The following is a 16219-nucleotide window of genomic DNA, read 5'->3' as shown; positions in this document are numbered from 1 at the left end:
GTGGAGGTGGCGGTAGAGGTGGTGGTGGTAGTGGCGGCAGTAGTGGTGGTGGTGGTAGTAGGGGCGGTAGTGGTGCTTGATATGTGCATAAGAGAACAGGAGGAATAAGTGGAATATGTGGAAGAAGAAATGGAGGTTGCCCAGAAAAGCTTGCTTAAATGCTTGCTCGAAAAGCTCGCTTCTTGCCCTTCTCCTTCTCATACACTCTTCTCATTTTCGAGGATGTCTATATCGATGATGTAGCCATTGCCTAAACTCAAGCGTAAGCGAATTGCTAATTTAAAAAGTTGGAGATGGAGGCAATATGCATTTGTTGCACGCTACAGCTAATGGTCATATTGTGCAAAGCCCGCCCCCTTTATTATCTATGATTGACAAGAAGTAGTCCCATAGTAGTTTCTCTTTGACCACAGAAAACAGGATGCAAGCGAGGCAAAGCCTCGCAATGTGTGGCGCGCGATACATGGCTAGCAGGCTTGGTAGGCAATAGCCAGCATTGAGATCACTCTCTCGAACAATCCGCCACGACGAATGTATGTTGCATAAGATCTCTATTGAAATGGCATGCATCGGCTCCCTTTTAACATTCGAGAACTGTCTATTTTCTTCTATCCACAAGTATCGGTATCCGCTGTCTCATTCCATGTAAATGCATTAGAGTTTGAGCTTGCATGCAGCTAACATGAAATAGCACTGTTTAGCTTTAGATGACACAATACTTCAATTATGATGTCGGGTGTGTACTTGCTTCACAGAGGTCCGTTATGAATCCTTGGACGCTGTAGCCTTTGGCCGTAGAGAGAGACGCATGTTATGAGACCTTCAAAAGCATGAATGCTTTTCCCCCGTGTTGGGGTCGTGCACGCCGTTATATGTGCGAGTGGTGCGGCTTGTTGCGTGCGAGAAGCGCATCGTCTATCCTTTTCTATGATCGAAAAGGGACTCACGAAAACGTGGGCTACAACGCGCATGGCGAGGGCCGCGGTGATGCCAACCATGTGAAGCGTAGGTGGGCGGGCAATGCCGGCCAAGCCAGCTAGTTCCTTAGAACTTAGGAACAAATGTGTTCATGCATAAAAGTCACCGGATTGTGGGCATGCGCGCTTCCAAAGGTGGTAACAACGTCGAACAAACTAGCTTAGGAGAAAGGTTTTGCTAGAGCCGCACTAAAGTTGAAACTCGCACACCCAGAGTACTTACTCAGGGCCTTCTCAAGTTCATTGTGAAGGAAGTCATAGCTGGTGGATATGTAGCCTCACACACGCAGAGTGCTCAAGCCCTTCTCAAGTTCTTTGTGAAGGAAGATCCGTTTGGGAGTAGAGGGACCTTGTTGCTTTTTTTGTGCAGTATCGGGGCGTTCAAGGAAACGTGAATTGGATGTGAGGGGCGATTTGGCATATTACAGCGCGTTTTTCGAATTTACAGTTTATGTACTTCAAGTACGGTGGTTCTGCCCGGATGCATGCGTTCAAGCAGTCTCTCGCGTACGCAAAAGCTGATCGTCCTTCGCAGGGAGCCTGTTTGTGAACGGGCATGCACTTATGAAGGGCCGACTACTACACCGCCCCGCTTCCTACAGCCAAGGTTTCGTGGTGTAGTTGGTTATCACGTCAGTCTAACACACTGAAGGTCTCCGGTTCAAGTCCGGGCGAAGCCAAATACCAGGTCGTTCCTGTCTCCTTTGGTCGCTTGGGTGCCGGAGTCCTGAGCCAGCCTCTTGCCTCTTTTTGACGTTGCCTACGAGGCCTGACAACTTTCTCCTCTGATTAAAGCAAAGATGATAGGCGCATATACGATGCGTCTTCGGATCGCCCAGCAACCGAGAATATAAAATTCACAGCCAGGTTTTAGGAGAGATGAAGTGAAACTACTTTACACATGCAACAAATCCGCGTAATTCAAGAAAGCGAGCGATAATTTGCTTCTCTCCTTTGACTTCAACCAATAAAGGTTTTGGGTACTTCATCATGCCAAAAGACATGCACAATGCGGCTCCTGCTCAACATCCAAGGTGAACTAAATTTGCCGAGAGATAAGCATTGCACCTACTATTTCCCCCAGAATGTTACAAATCACTGAGGCTCACCTGCAACAACCAGGAAACGTGAATTAATAGCGTGCTATCATGAATTTGTGTATAAGTTACCAAGTCCTGAGCCAGCCTCTTGCCTCTTTTTGACGTTGCCTACGAGGCCTGACAACTTTCTCCTCTGATTAAAGCAAAGATGATAGGCGCATATACGATGCGTCTTCGGATCGCCCAGCAACCGAGAATATAAAATTCACAGCCAGGTTTTAGGAGAGATGAAGTGAAACTACTTTACACATGCAACAAATCCGCGTAATTCAAGAAAGCGAGCGATAATTTGCTTCTCTCCTTTGACTTCAACCAATAAAGGTTTTGGGTACTTCATCATGCCAAAAGACATGCACAATGCGGCTCCTGCTCAACATCCAAGGTGAACTAAATTTGCCGAGAGATAAGCATTGCACCTACTATTTCCCCCAGAATGTTACAAATCACTGAGGCTCACCTGCAACAACCAGGAAACGTGAATTAATAGCGTGCTATCATGAATTTGTGTATAAGTTACCAAGTCCTGAGCCAGCCTCTTGCCTCTTTTTGACGTTGCCTACGAGGCCTGACAACTTTCTCCTCTGATTAAAGCAAAGATGATAGGCGCATATACGATCGTCTTCGGATCGCCCAGCAACCGAGAATATAAAATTCACAGCCAGGTTTTAGGAGAGATGAAGTGAAACTACTTTACACATGCAACAAATCCGCGTAATTCAAGAAAGCGAGCGATAATTTGCTTCTCTCCTTTGACTTCAACCAATAAAGGTTTTGGGTACTTCATCATGCCAAAAGACATGCACAATGCGGCTCCTGCTCAACATCCAAGGTGAACTAAATTTGCCGAGAGATAAGCATTGCACCTACTATTTCCCCCAGAATGTTACAAATCACTGAGGCTCACCTGCAACAACCAGGAAACGTGAATTAATAGCGTGCTATCATGAATTTGTGTATAAGTTACCAAGTCCTGAGCCAGCCTCTTGCCTCTTTTTGACGTTGCCTACGAGGCCTGACAACTTTCTCCTCTGATTAAAGCAAAGATGATAGGCGCATATACGATGCGTCTTCGGATCGCCCAGCAACCGAGAATATAAAATTCACAGCCAGGTTTTAGGAGAGATGAAGTGAAACTACTTTACACATGCAACAAATCCGCGTAATTCAAGAAAGCGAGCGATAATTTGCTTCTCTCCTTTGACTTCAACCAATAAAGGTTTTGGGTACTTCATCATGCCAAAAGACATGCACAATGCGGCTCCTGCTCAACATCCAAGGTGAACTAAATTTGCCGAGAGATAAGCATTGCACCTACTATTTCCCCCAGAATGTTACAAATCACTGAGGCTCACCTGCAACAACCAGGAAACGTGAATTAATAGCGTGCTATCATGAATTTGTGTATAAGTTACCAAGTCCTGAGCCAGCCTCTTGCCTCTTTTTGACGTTGCCTACGAGGCCTGACAACTTTCTCCTCTGATTAAAGCAAAGATGATAGGCGCATATACGATGCGTCTTCGGATCGCCCAGCAACCGAGAATATAAAATTCACAGCCAGGTTTTAGGAGAGATGAAGTGAAACTACTTTACACATGCAACAAATCCGCGTAATTCAAGAAAGCGAGCGATAATTTGCTTCTCTCCTTTGACTTCAACCAATAAAGGTTTTGGGTACTTCATCATGCCAAAAGACATGCACAATGCGGCTCCTGCTCAACATCCAAGGTGAACTAAATTTGCCGAGAGATAAGCATTGCACCTACTATTTCCCCCAGAATGTTACAAATCACTGAGGCTCACCTGCAACAACCAGGAAACGTGAATTAATAGCGTGCTATCATGAATTTGTGTATAAGTTACCAAGTCCTGAGCCAGCCTCTTGCCTCTTTTTGACGTTGCCTACGAGGCCTGACAACTTTCTCCTCTGATTAAAGCAAAGATGATAGGCGCATATACGATCGTCTTCGGATCGCCCAGCAACCGAGAATATAAAATTCACAGCCAGGTTTTAGGAGAGATGAAGTGAAACTACTTTACACATGCAACAAATCCGCGTAATTCAAGAAAGCGAGCGATAATTTGCTTCTCTCCTTTGACTTCAACCAATAAAGGTTTTGGGTACTTCATCATGCCAAAAGACATGCACAATGCGGCTCCTGCTCAACATCCAAGGTGAACTAAATTTGCCGAGAGATAAGCATTGCACCTACTATTTCCCCCAGAATGTTACAAATCACTGAGGCTCACCTGCAACAACCAGGAAACGTGAATTAATAGCGTGCTATCATGAATTTGTGTATAAGTTACCAAGTCCTGAGCCAGCCTCTTGCCTCTTTTTGACGTTGCCTACGAGGCCTGACAACTTTCTCCTCTGATTAAAGCAAAGATGATAGGCGCATATACGATGCGTCTTCGGATCGCCCAGCAACCGAGAATATAAAATTCACAGCCAGGTTTTAGGAGAGATGAAGTGAAACTACTTTACACATGCAACAAATCCGCGTAATTCAAGAAAGCGAGCGATAATTTGCTTCTCTCCTTTGACTTCAACCAATAAAGGTTTTGGGTACTTCATCATGCCAAAAGACATGCACAATGCGGCTCCTGCTCAACATCCAAGGTGAACTAAATTTGCCGAGAGATAAGCATTGCACCTACTATTTCCCCCAGAATGTTACAAATCACTGAGGCTCACCTGCAACAACCAGGAAACGTGAATTAATAGCGTGCTATCATGAATTTGTGTATAAGTTACCAAGTCCTGAGCCAGCCTCTTGCCTCTTTTTGACGTTGCCTACGAGGCCTGACAACTTTCTCCTCTGATTAAAGCAAAGATGATAGGCGCATATACGATGCGTCTTCGGATCGCCCAGCAACCGAGAATATAAAATTCACAGCCAGGTTTTAGGAGAGATGAAGTGAAACTACTTTACACATGCAACAAATCCGCGTAATTCAAGAAAGCGAGCGATAATTTGCTTCTCTCCTTTGACTTCAACCAATAAAGGTTTTGGGTACTTCATCATGCCAAAAGACATGCACAATGCGGCTCCTGCTCAACATCCAAGGTGAACTAAATTTGCCGAGAGATAAGCATTGCACCTACTATTTCCCCCAGAATGTTACAAATCACTGAGGCTCACCTGCAACAACCAGGAAACGTGAATTAATAGCGTGCTATCATGAATTTGTGTATAAGTTACCAAGTCCTGAGCCAGCCTCTTGCCTCTTTTTGACGTTGCCTACGAGGCCTGACAACTTTCTCCTCTGATTAAAGCAAAGATGATAGGCGCATATACGATCGTCTTCGGATCGCCCAGCAACCGAGAATATAAAATTCACAGCCAGGTTTTAGGAGAGATGAAGTGAAACTACTTTACACATGCAACAAATCCGCGTAATTCAAGAAAGCGAGCGATAATTTGCTTCTCTCCTTTGACTTCAACCAATAAAGGTTTTGGGTACTTCATCATGCCAAAAGACATGCACAATGCGGCTCCTGCTCAACATCCAAGGTGAACTAAATTTGCCGAGAGATAAGCATTGCACCTACTATTTCCCCCAGAATGTTACAAATCACTGAGGCTCACCTGCAACAACCAGGAAACGTGAATTAATAGCGTGCTATCATGAATTTGTGTATAAGTTACCAAGTCCTGAGCCAGCCTCTTGCCTCTTTTTGACGTTGCCTACGAGGCCTGACAACTTTCTCCTCTGATTAAAGCAAAGATGATAGGCGCATATACGATGCGTCTTCGGATCGCCCAGCAACCGAGAATATAAAATTCACAGCCAGGTTTTAGGAGAGATGAAGTGAAACTACTTTACACATGCAACAAATCCGCGTAATTCAAGAAAGCGAGCGATAATTTGCTTCTCTCCTTTGACTTCAACCAATAAAGGTTTTGGGTACTTCATCATGCCAAAAGACATGCACAATGCGGCTCCTGCTCAACATCCAAGGTGAACTAAATTTGCCGAGAGATAAGCATTGCACCTACTATTTCCCCCAGAATGTTACAAATCACTGAGGCTCACCTGCAACAACCAGGAAACGTGAATTAATAGCGTGCTATCATGAATTTGTGTATAAGTTACCAAGTCCTGAGCCAGCCTCTTGCCTCTTTTTGACGTTGCCTACGAGGCCTGACAACTTTCTCCTCTGATTAAAGCAAAGATGATAGGCGCATATACGATGCGTCTTCGGATCGCCCAGCAACCGAGAATATAAAATTCACAGCCAGGTTTTAGGAGAGATGAAGTGAAACTACTTTACACATGCAACAAATCCGCGTAATTCAAGAAAGCGAGCGATAATTTGCTTCTCTCCTTTGACTTCAACCAATAAAGGTTTTGGGTACTTCATCATGCCAAAAGACATGCACAATGCGGCTCCTGCTCAACATCCAAGGTGAACTAAATTTGCCGAGAGATAAGCATTGCACCTACTATTTCCCCCAGAATGTTACAAATCACTGAGGCTCACCTGCAACAACCAGGAAACGTGAATTAATAGCGTGCTATCATGAATTTGTGTATAAGTTACCAAGTCCTGAGCCAGCCTCTTGCCTCTTTTTGACGTTGCCTACGAGGCCTGACAACTTTCTCCTCTGATTAAAGCAAAGATGATAGGCGCATATACGATGCGTCTTCGGATCGCCCAGCAACCGAGAATATAAAATTCACAGCCAGGTTTTAGGAGAGATGAAGTGAAACTACTTTACACATGCAACAAATCCGCGTAATTCAAGAAAGCGAGCGATAATTTGCTTCTCTCCTTTGACTTCAACCAATAAAGGTTTTGGGTACTTCATCATGCCAAAAGACATGCACAATGCGGCTCCTGCTCAACATCCAAGGTGAACTAAATTTGCCGAGAGATAAGCATTGCACCTACTATTTCCCCCAGAATGTTACAAATCACTGAGGCTCACCTGCAACAACCAGGAAACGTGAATTAATAGCGTGCTATCATGAATTTGTGTATAAGTTACCAAGTCCTGAGCCAGCCTCTTGCCTCTTTTTGACGTTGCCTACGAGGCCTGACAACTTTCTCCTCTGATTAAAGCAAAGATGATAGGCGCATATACGATGCGTCTTCGGATCGCCCAGCAACCGAGAATATAAAATTCACAGCCAGGTTTTAGGAGAGATGAAGTGAAACTACTTTACACATGCAACAAATCCGCGTAATTCAAGAAAGCGAGCGATAATTTGCTTCTCTCCTTTGACTTCAACCAATAAAGGTTTTGGGTACTTCATCATGCCAAAAGACATGCACAATGCGGCTCCTGCTCAACATCCAAGGTGAACTAAATTTGCCGAGAGATAAGCATTGCACCTACTATTTCCCCCAGAATGTTACAAATCACTGAGGCTCACCTGCAACAACCAGGAAACGTGAATTAATAGCGTGCTATCATGAATTTGTGTATAAGTTACCAAGTCCTGAGCCAGCCTCTTGCCTCTTTTTGACGTTGCCTACGAGGCCTGACAACTTTCTCCTCTGATTAAAGCAAAGATGATAGGCGCATATACGATGCGTCTTCGGATCGCCCAGCAACCGAGAATATAAAATTCACAGCCAGGTTTTAGGAGAGATGAAGTGAAACTACTTTACACATGCAACAAATCCGCGTAATTCAAGAAAGCGAGCGATAATTTGCTTCTCTCCTTTGACTTCAACCAATAAAGGTTTTGGGTACTTCATCATGCCAAAAGACATGCACAATGCGGCTCCTGCTCAACATCCAAGGTGAACTAAATTTGCCGAGAGATAAGCATTGCACCTACTATTTCCCCCAGAATGTTACAAATCACTGAGGCTCACCTGCAACAACCAGGAAACGTGAATTAATAGCGTGCTATCATGAATTTGTGTATAAGTTACCAAGTCCGAGCCAGCCTCTTGCCTCTTTTTGACGTTGCCTACGAGGCCTGACAACTTTCTCCTCTGATTAAAGCAAAGATGATAGGCGCATATACGATGCGTCTTCGGATCGCCCAGCAACCGAGAATATAAAATTCACAGCCAGGTTTTAGGAGAGATGAAGTGAAACTACTTTACACATGCAACAAATCCGCGTAATTCAAGAAAGCGAGCGATAATTTGCTTCTCTCCTTTGACTTCAACCAATAAAGGTTTTGGGTACTTCATCATGCCAAAAGACATGCACAATGCGGCTCCTGCTCAACATCCAAGGTGAACTAAATTTGCCGAGAGATAAGCATTGCACCTACTATTTCCCCCAGAATGTTACAAATCACTGAGGCTCACCTGCAACAACCAGGAAACGTGAATTAATAGCGTGCTATCATGAATTTGTGTATAAGTTACCAAGTCCTGAGCCAGCCTCTTGCCTCTTTTTGACGTTGCCTACGAGGCCTGACAACTTTCTCCTCTGATTAAAGCAAAGATGATAGGCGCATATACGATGCGTCTTCGGATCGCCCAGCAACCGAGAATATAAAATTCACAGCCAGGTTTTAGGAGAGATGAAGTGAAACTACTTTACACATGCAACAAATCCGCGTAATTCAAGAAAGCGAGCGATAATTTGCTTCTCTCCTTTGACTTCAACCAATAAAGGTTTTGGGTACTTCATCATGCCAAAAGACATGCACAATGCGGCTCCTGCTCAACATCCAAGGTGAACTAAATTTGCCGAGAGATAAGCATTGCACCTACTATTTCCCCCAGAATGTTACAAATCACTGAGGCTCACCTGCAACAACCAGGAAACGTGAATTAATAGCGTGCTATCATGAATTTGTGTATAAGTTACCAAGTCCTGAGCCAGCCTCTTGCCTCTTTTTGACGTTGCCTACGAGGCCTGACAACTTTCTCCTCTGATTAAAGCAAAGATGATAGGCGCATATACGATGCGTCTTCGGATCGCCCAGCAACCGAGAATATAAAATTCACAGCCAGGTTTTAGGAGAGATGAAGTGAAACTACTTTACACATGCAACAAATCCGCGTAATTCAAGAAAGCGAGCGATAATTTGCTTCTCTCCTTTGACTTCAACCAATAAAAGTTTTGGGTACTTCATCATGCCAAAAGACATGCACAATGCGGCTCCTGCTCAACATCCAAGGTGAACTAAATTTGCCGAGAGATAAGCATTGCACCTACTATTTCCCCCAGAATGTTACAAATCACTGAGGCTCACCTGCAACAACCAGGAAACGTGAATTAATAGCGTGCTATCATGAATTTGTGTATAAGTTACCAAGTCCTGAGCCAGCCTCTTGCCTCTTTTTGACGTTGCCTACGAGGCCTGACAACTTTCTCCTCTGATTAAAGCAAAGATGATAGGCGCATATACGATGCGTCTTCGGATCGCCCAGCAACCGAGAATATAAAATTCACAGCCAGGTTTTAGGAGAGATGAAGTGAAACTACTTTACACATGCAACAAATCCGCGTAATTCAAGAAAGCGAGCGATAATTTGCTTCTCTCCTTTGACTTCAACCAATAAAGGTTTTGGGTACTTCATCATGCCAAAAGACATGCACAATGCGGCTCCTGCTCAACATCCAAGGTGAACTAAATTTGCCGAGAGATAAGCATTGCACCTACTATTTCCCCCAGAATGTTACAAATCACTGAGGCTCACCTGCAACAACCAGGAAACGTGAATTAATAGCGTGCTATCATGAATTTGTGTATAAGTTACCAAGTCCTGAGCCAGCCTCTTGCCTCTTTTTGACGTTGCCTACGAGGCCTGACAACTTTCTCCTCTGATTAAAGCAAAGATGATAGGCGCATATACGATGCGTCTTCGGATCGCCCAGCAACCGAGAATATAAAATTCACAGCCAGGTTTTAGGAGAGATGAAGTGAAACTACTTTACACATGCAACAAATCCGCGTAATTCAAGAAAGCGAGCGATAATTTGCTTCTCTCCTTTGACTTCAACCAATAAAGGTTTTGGGTACTTCATCATGCCAAAAGACATGCACAATGCGGCTCCTGCTCAACATCCAAGGTGAACTAAATTTGCCGAGAGATAAGCATTGCACCTACTATTTCCCCCAGAATGTTACAAATCACTGAGGCTCACCTGCAACAACCAGGAAACGTGAATTAATAGCGTGCTATCATGAATTTGTGTATAAGTTACCAAGTCCTGAGCCAGCCTCTTGCCTCTTTTTGACGTTGCCTACGAGGCCTGACAACTTTCTCCTCTGATTAAAGCAAAGATGATAGGCGCATATACGATGCGTCTTCGGATCGCCCAGCAACCGAGAATATAAAATTCACAGCCAGGTTTTAGGAGAGATGAAGTGAAACTACTTTACACATGCAACAAATCCGCGTAATTCAAGAAAGCGAGCGATAATTTGCTTCTCTCCTTTGACTTCAACCAATAAAAGTTTTGGGTACTTCATCATGCCAAAAGACATGCACAATGCGGCTCCTGCTCAACATCCAAGGTGAACTAAATTTGCCGAGAGATAAGCATTGCACCTACTATTTCCCCCAGAATGTTACAAATCACTGAGGCTCACCTGCAACAACCAGGAAACGTGAATTAATAGCGTGCTATCATGAATTTGTGTATAAGTTACCAAGTCCTGAGCCAGCCTCTTGCCTCTTTTTGACGTTGCCTACGAGGCCTGACAACTTTCTCCTCTGATTAAAGCAAAGATGATAGGCGCATATACGATGCGTCTTCGGATCGCCCAGCAACCGAGAATATAAAATTCACAGCCAGGTTTTAGGAGAGATGAAGTGAAACTACTTTACACATGCAACAAATCCGCGTAATTCAAGAAAGCGAGCGATAATTTGCTTCTCTCCTTTGACTTCAACCAATAAAGGTTTTGGGTACTTCATCATGCCAAAAGACATGCACAATGCGGCTCCTGCTCAACATCCAAGGTGAACTAAATTTGCCGAGAGATAAGCATTGCACCTACTATTTCCCCCAGAATGTTACAAATCACTGAGGCTCACCTGCAACAACCAGGAAACGTGAATTAATAGCGTGCTATCATGAATTTGTGTATAAGTTACCAAGTCCGAGCCAGCCTCTTGCCTCTTTTTGACGTTGCCTACGAGGCCTGACAACTTTCTCCTCTGATTAAAGCAAAGATGATAGGCGCATATACGATGCGTCTTCGGATCGCCCAGCAACCGAGAATATAAAATTCACAGCCAGGTTTTAGGAGAGATGAAGTGAAACTACTTTACACATGCAACAAATCCGCGTAATTCAAGAAAGCGAGCGATAATTTGCTTCTCTCCTTTGACTTCAACCAATAAAGGTTTTGGGTACTTCATCATGCCAAAAGACATGCACAATGCGGCTCCTGCTCAACATCCAAGGTGAACTAAATTTGCCGAGAGATAAGCATTGCACCTACTATTTCCCCCAGAATGTTACAAATCACTGAGGCTCACCTGCAACAACCAGGAAACGTGAATTAATAGCGTGCTATCATGAATTTGTGTATAAGTTACCAAGTCCTGAGCCAGCCTCTTGCCTCTTTTTGACGTTGCCTACGAGGCCTGACAACTTTCTCCTCTGATTAAAGCAAAGATGATAGGCGCATATACGATGCGTCTTCGGATCGCCCAGCAACCGAGAATATAAAATTCACAGCCAGGTTTTAGGAGAGATGAAGTGAAACTACTTTACACATGCAACAAATCCGCGTAATTCAAGAAAGCGAGCGATAATTTGCTTCTCTCCTTTGACTTCAACCAATAAAGGTTTTGGGTACTTCATCATGCCAAAAGACATGCACAATGCGGCTCCTGCTCAACATCCAAGGTGAACTAAATTTGCCGAGAGATAAGCATTGCACCTACTATTTCCCCCAGAATGTTACAAATCACTGAGGCTCACCTGCAACAACCAGGAAACGTGAATTAATAGCGTGCTATCATGAATTTGTGTATAAGTTACCAAGGGTCAAGGAAGGACCCACTTCGGGCATTATGTAGGTGGATATAGTGGGGGTAGCTATAGTTCTAGAGGTGGCTCATCACCTAGACGTCATCTCTTCACCATGGAGCATGTACTTGGTAGGTAGTATGATGCACTCTCCTAGAGAGGATGACTGGTTTTTGAATTTAGGCACTACAAACCATATGACTCACCATGTAGAATGGTTTGATAGAAAGCTATAAATAGAAGCTGAAGAGTATGTGGTTATACGAGACGACACATTGCACAACATAACTCATATAGTTGTTTCATTGAGGAGTTCAAGAATGGCAACCGTGGCAGGCTTGTTGCTCGTGGTCAAAAGAAATACAAGTTATTTGCTTTGGATATAGGACTCCCATCATATAAAGCTCTACATATGTTGAGACAGGGCATGGAAAAAATAAAGATGTAGAACTATGGCATAGAAGGATTGGGCATGCGAATTTGCAAAGGCTTAAACAAATGCAGTCTAGACAAGTGGTTCATGAATATCCATAGTTTGGATATGTAAACCATGATCATATGTGTCAGCCTTGTCTCAGTGTGGCAAGCAGTCTAGACTCCCATTTCCAAAGAGGGCAAGATATCCTATGGAAATTGTATATCTTGATCTTTGGGGTCCATATCAAAATGTCTCTTTGAGGGGAAAATGTAGGTTTTATATTTAGTAGGATGATATGGGCCTGCTTTTTGCAGCATAAGAGTGAGGCATTTTAAAAGTTTTCGGAGATTAAGGCCATGGCAAGAAAACAATTAGGGGGCTACATAAAATACTTGAGATCGGATAATGGTGGAGAATATATGTCAAATGAGTTCTCTTACTGTTTGAGAGACCATGGGATCGATTATTAGCAGAAGTAGCACGGGCAACGATGAATCGGATGCACATATGCCCGTGACTTATTAGGTTGAGGCAGTACATATTATAGTCCATATCATGAACATGGCATCTACAACTCGACATATGATGTTCTCAAATGGAGACATATGAGAAGTCAACTTGTGGGTGTCTTGTTCATCGTGGAGACATTTGATGGCAAAAGTGGAGCCACATATTTCAACTACGTTGTACATCATGGAAAAAGTGCCATAGAAGGATCTTAAGCCATTTATTTACCCTTTTGGTTTGTCCCCATCAGTTTGTGGGTGATATGGAGTGGATGGAGAAAGCTAGGTGCCTATAAATGTAAAAATCGCCTGCCAAAAGTTACTCATAAACTTGGCATCCTGATCATGCACTATTACTTGTAGTAATCCATGTACTTGTCACACTACTTGAGTCTTGGGATACCTTCCACATTGCTATGAGTGCAAATCCTCCTGATGATAGCCTCAAGCTCAAGGATATAAAGGGTGCTTTGCTCGAAAAAGAAGTAAATAGGAAGAATATTGACGTAGCTCATACTTCTTATTTAGTTAAAGTGAGAGGCAAACATGGTGGTAATGGAAATAGTAATCATGGTAGAGACTCACAGTTTAGTAAGGGCAAGTCCAAGTCTCATAGGTAATCAAATAGTAATTTCCATGGTCCTAAATCCTCTCTTGCCTATCATTATTGTGAGCACTAGGTTCACATAAGGTCATAGTGCCATAAGATGTGCAATGACACGTGCAAAAAAGGCAAAGAGGAAGCACATGATAATGCCAAATCTTCTCATGATCGCAACATCGTTTTAAAGTCTAGTGTTCAGATTGAAGAGATAAATACCTTGGATTACAACTTAGATGATTACATACTTATTGCTTCATCACTTAATGCTACTTAGTTACTTGATATTCAGTCTACATATTCTTAGTATTGGCTTCTAGATTTGGGGGCTTCCTTTCATGTTACCCACATCATCACTGATTTTGTACCTACTGTACTTTTACAAGTTTGGTCGGGTGTTGAGGTGAGCCCAAGATCTACCACCAAGACCCACTAACCTCTTATTGTTCAAGCATTTTAAGCGAGTACTAATGGCTACCTCTCACATATTCGATGTGCTATCCATCCCTACGAGTGTAGTGAGCTTACCTTGATGCCCGATTGAGTTGTTTCCTCTCTCAAGCACTTTAATAGCTCCACGATTCTTAATACAAGCTCAAGCATCCTCAAATCTCCACTCCAAGTTCCATCCTCCATAGCCATGCACGAAGTAAGAGAAGATAAGAGAAGATAAGAGAAGAGAGAGGATAGTAGAGAGCTTTATCTCCTTGATCCCTCACCCTCACACACTCACTCCCTCACACTCTCACACTCCCTCCCTCAAGCACACACAAGCAAGCAAAGAGAAGAGAAGGAGAGAAAAAGAAGAGTCCACTTTGTCACACACCAAAGAATAAGCTCTCATTCACTTTTTGAACTTTATATACAAAGCCATAAATCCCATTTGGGTGGTCATCCCCTTTTTACATGGCGGGCCTAGGTCCTTTTTTCTATTGTCCTCCTATCTTCCTAGCTTCCTTCTCACCGCCCACCTACATTTACGATTTGCATAGGTTAAAGCTTGGTGCTCTTAAAATAAATCATGATGCGCTTTGCGCTCTTTTACAAAAGTATTGACTTGCGCTTTTTCTTAAGTGCCTCTCCTTGATTTAGGACTTTTTCACACTTTTTGTGATTTCTGGTTTTTCTTGGCATACCTTCATTCTCCATTCCGCTTTTGCGTTGGCTTTGTCTTCTGCTTTAGATTTTTTGGATTTTCCACCTTGTTCATTTGAGGGTTGACATTACCCCCCTCGTGGTTGAGTTCCAGTCCCATGGCACTTGGTGGGTGATGAGTCGGACTTTGTTTGGAGGATACAAACATGGTGTCTATTGACACTCATCTAGTGTTCTTAGCACTTGTGTCTTTTGACACAATCAACTCTTGTACTGCTCAAATTTGAGAAATTGGTACTGATTTTCTACTGTTCTAGCCACTCTAGCATGGGCAAATACTCACTAACATGTTGCTTCAAAGGAGTTGGGTTTCATACCTGGTAGACCCGCATTAAGCTCATCTTGATGAAGAAGGACCTATGGGCCATCACCAATGGACAAGAGAAGAAGCCCTGGGATGCAATTCTTGCAGTTTCTTGGAAAAAAGGAGATGACAAGGCTCAAGCCATTATAAAGCTCGAGTTGGATGATAACTACATCCATCATGTGGATAACTGTGACACATCCTATGATACATAGAAAAGATTGGATGCTATGTTTGGTGCACAGTCAAAGTCCTCAAAGTATGGCAGATGACAAGGCTCAAGCCATTATAAAGCTCGAGTTGGATGATAGCTACATCCATCATGTGGATAACTGTGACACATCCTATGATACATAGAAAAGATTGGATGATGTGCTTGCCATTGCTGTAATGGTTGGGGTAGGCAGGGTCGCGTAGAGGGCGGCTTTGAACTTTCCTTCAGGGACGGGTGGAGGCAAGTCTTCTGCCACTTAGGCATTGGTTCTCGGCCTGTCCTGCCTACATGGGCTCATTGCTGTTAGTTTCTCATGCCTACATTGTTGTTCAATTGACATGTGTACAGCTTATGCTAGGTCCTCCTCTTCTTTCCTTCTCAACTCCACTTCTTGTTCCATAGCTCTTTTTGACTCAGCCTTGGCTTTAAGTAGGTCCGCTTCTTCTTTTTTCTTTATCTCTTCCTCCTGCTTCTTCTTTGTTGCCTTCTTTTTAGGCGTCTTTGCCTTCCGTTTGTTGGATTGAGCTTCTTGCTCTCCCTCTTCTTCACTAATCGTCCTCTCACTTGATGGTTCTTTGTCGTGATGAGGAGGTGACTTCTCAAGCATTTCATTTGATCCCTCTTCTCCGTCTCTTGTGCCTCTTTTATAGCTTCTCAGATAGGGGTAGTCAAGACTCCTCCATACCCTATGAATGTGGCCTTGGCCGATGGCTTCTTCATATCAGTTCCCTTTGATGATGGGGATTCTCCACCTGCCTGTCTACTTCTGAGGTCGAGTGTCTTGGTTGATTGCTCTATGGTTTTCCTAACATAGCCATTCCAATCCACTTCATGCAATGAATGAGCTACCACATTCTCCAATATGGGCACGCTGATTCTATGCATGAGCGAATTGTACCTTAGGCTAGAGAAGAGGGTGTGGATCACCTTTGCTTATGCCATCATTTGTTAAGACTCTTTCCTTCTTTATCCCTAGCATGGCATAGACGTCTCTTTTGTGCCTCTTCTCCACCTTTGGTTCCAATCCTAGCGCCTT

At 43.5% G+C, this 16219-nt stretch overlaps 1 non-coding gene across 1 annotated transcript; it reads left to right on the top strand.

Moving 5' to 3' along the window:
• The first annotated feature begins 1583 nt into the window (after nt 1-1583).
• Nucleotides 1584-1657, top strand: TRNAV-AAC (transfer RNA valine (anticodon AAC)). The gene has a single exon. It is a non-coding gene; the product is annotated as a tRNA-Val (tRNA).
• The last annotated feature ends 14562 nt before the right edge of the window (nt 1658-16219 follow it).

Source organism: Lygodium microphyllum, chromosome 26 (assembly GCF_053477565.2).
Source record: "Lygodium microphyllum isolate KBCC chromosome 26, Lygodium_microphyllum_v1.1.10, whole genome shotgun sequence".
Classification (NCBI taxonomy): Eukaryota; Viridiplantae; Streptophyta; class Polypodiopsida; order Schizaeales; family Lygodiaceae; genus Lygodium; species Lygodium microphyllum.
This window is presented reverse-complemented; position numbering and strand designations above follow the sequence as displayed.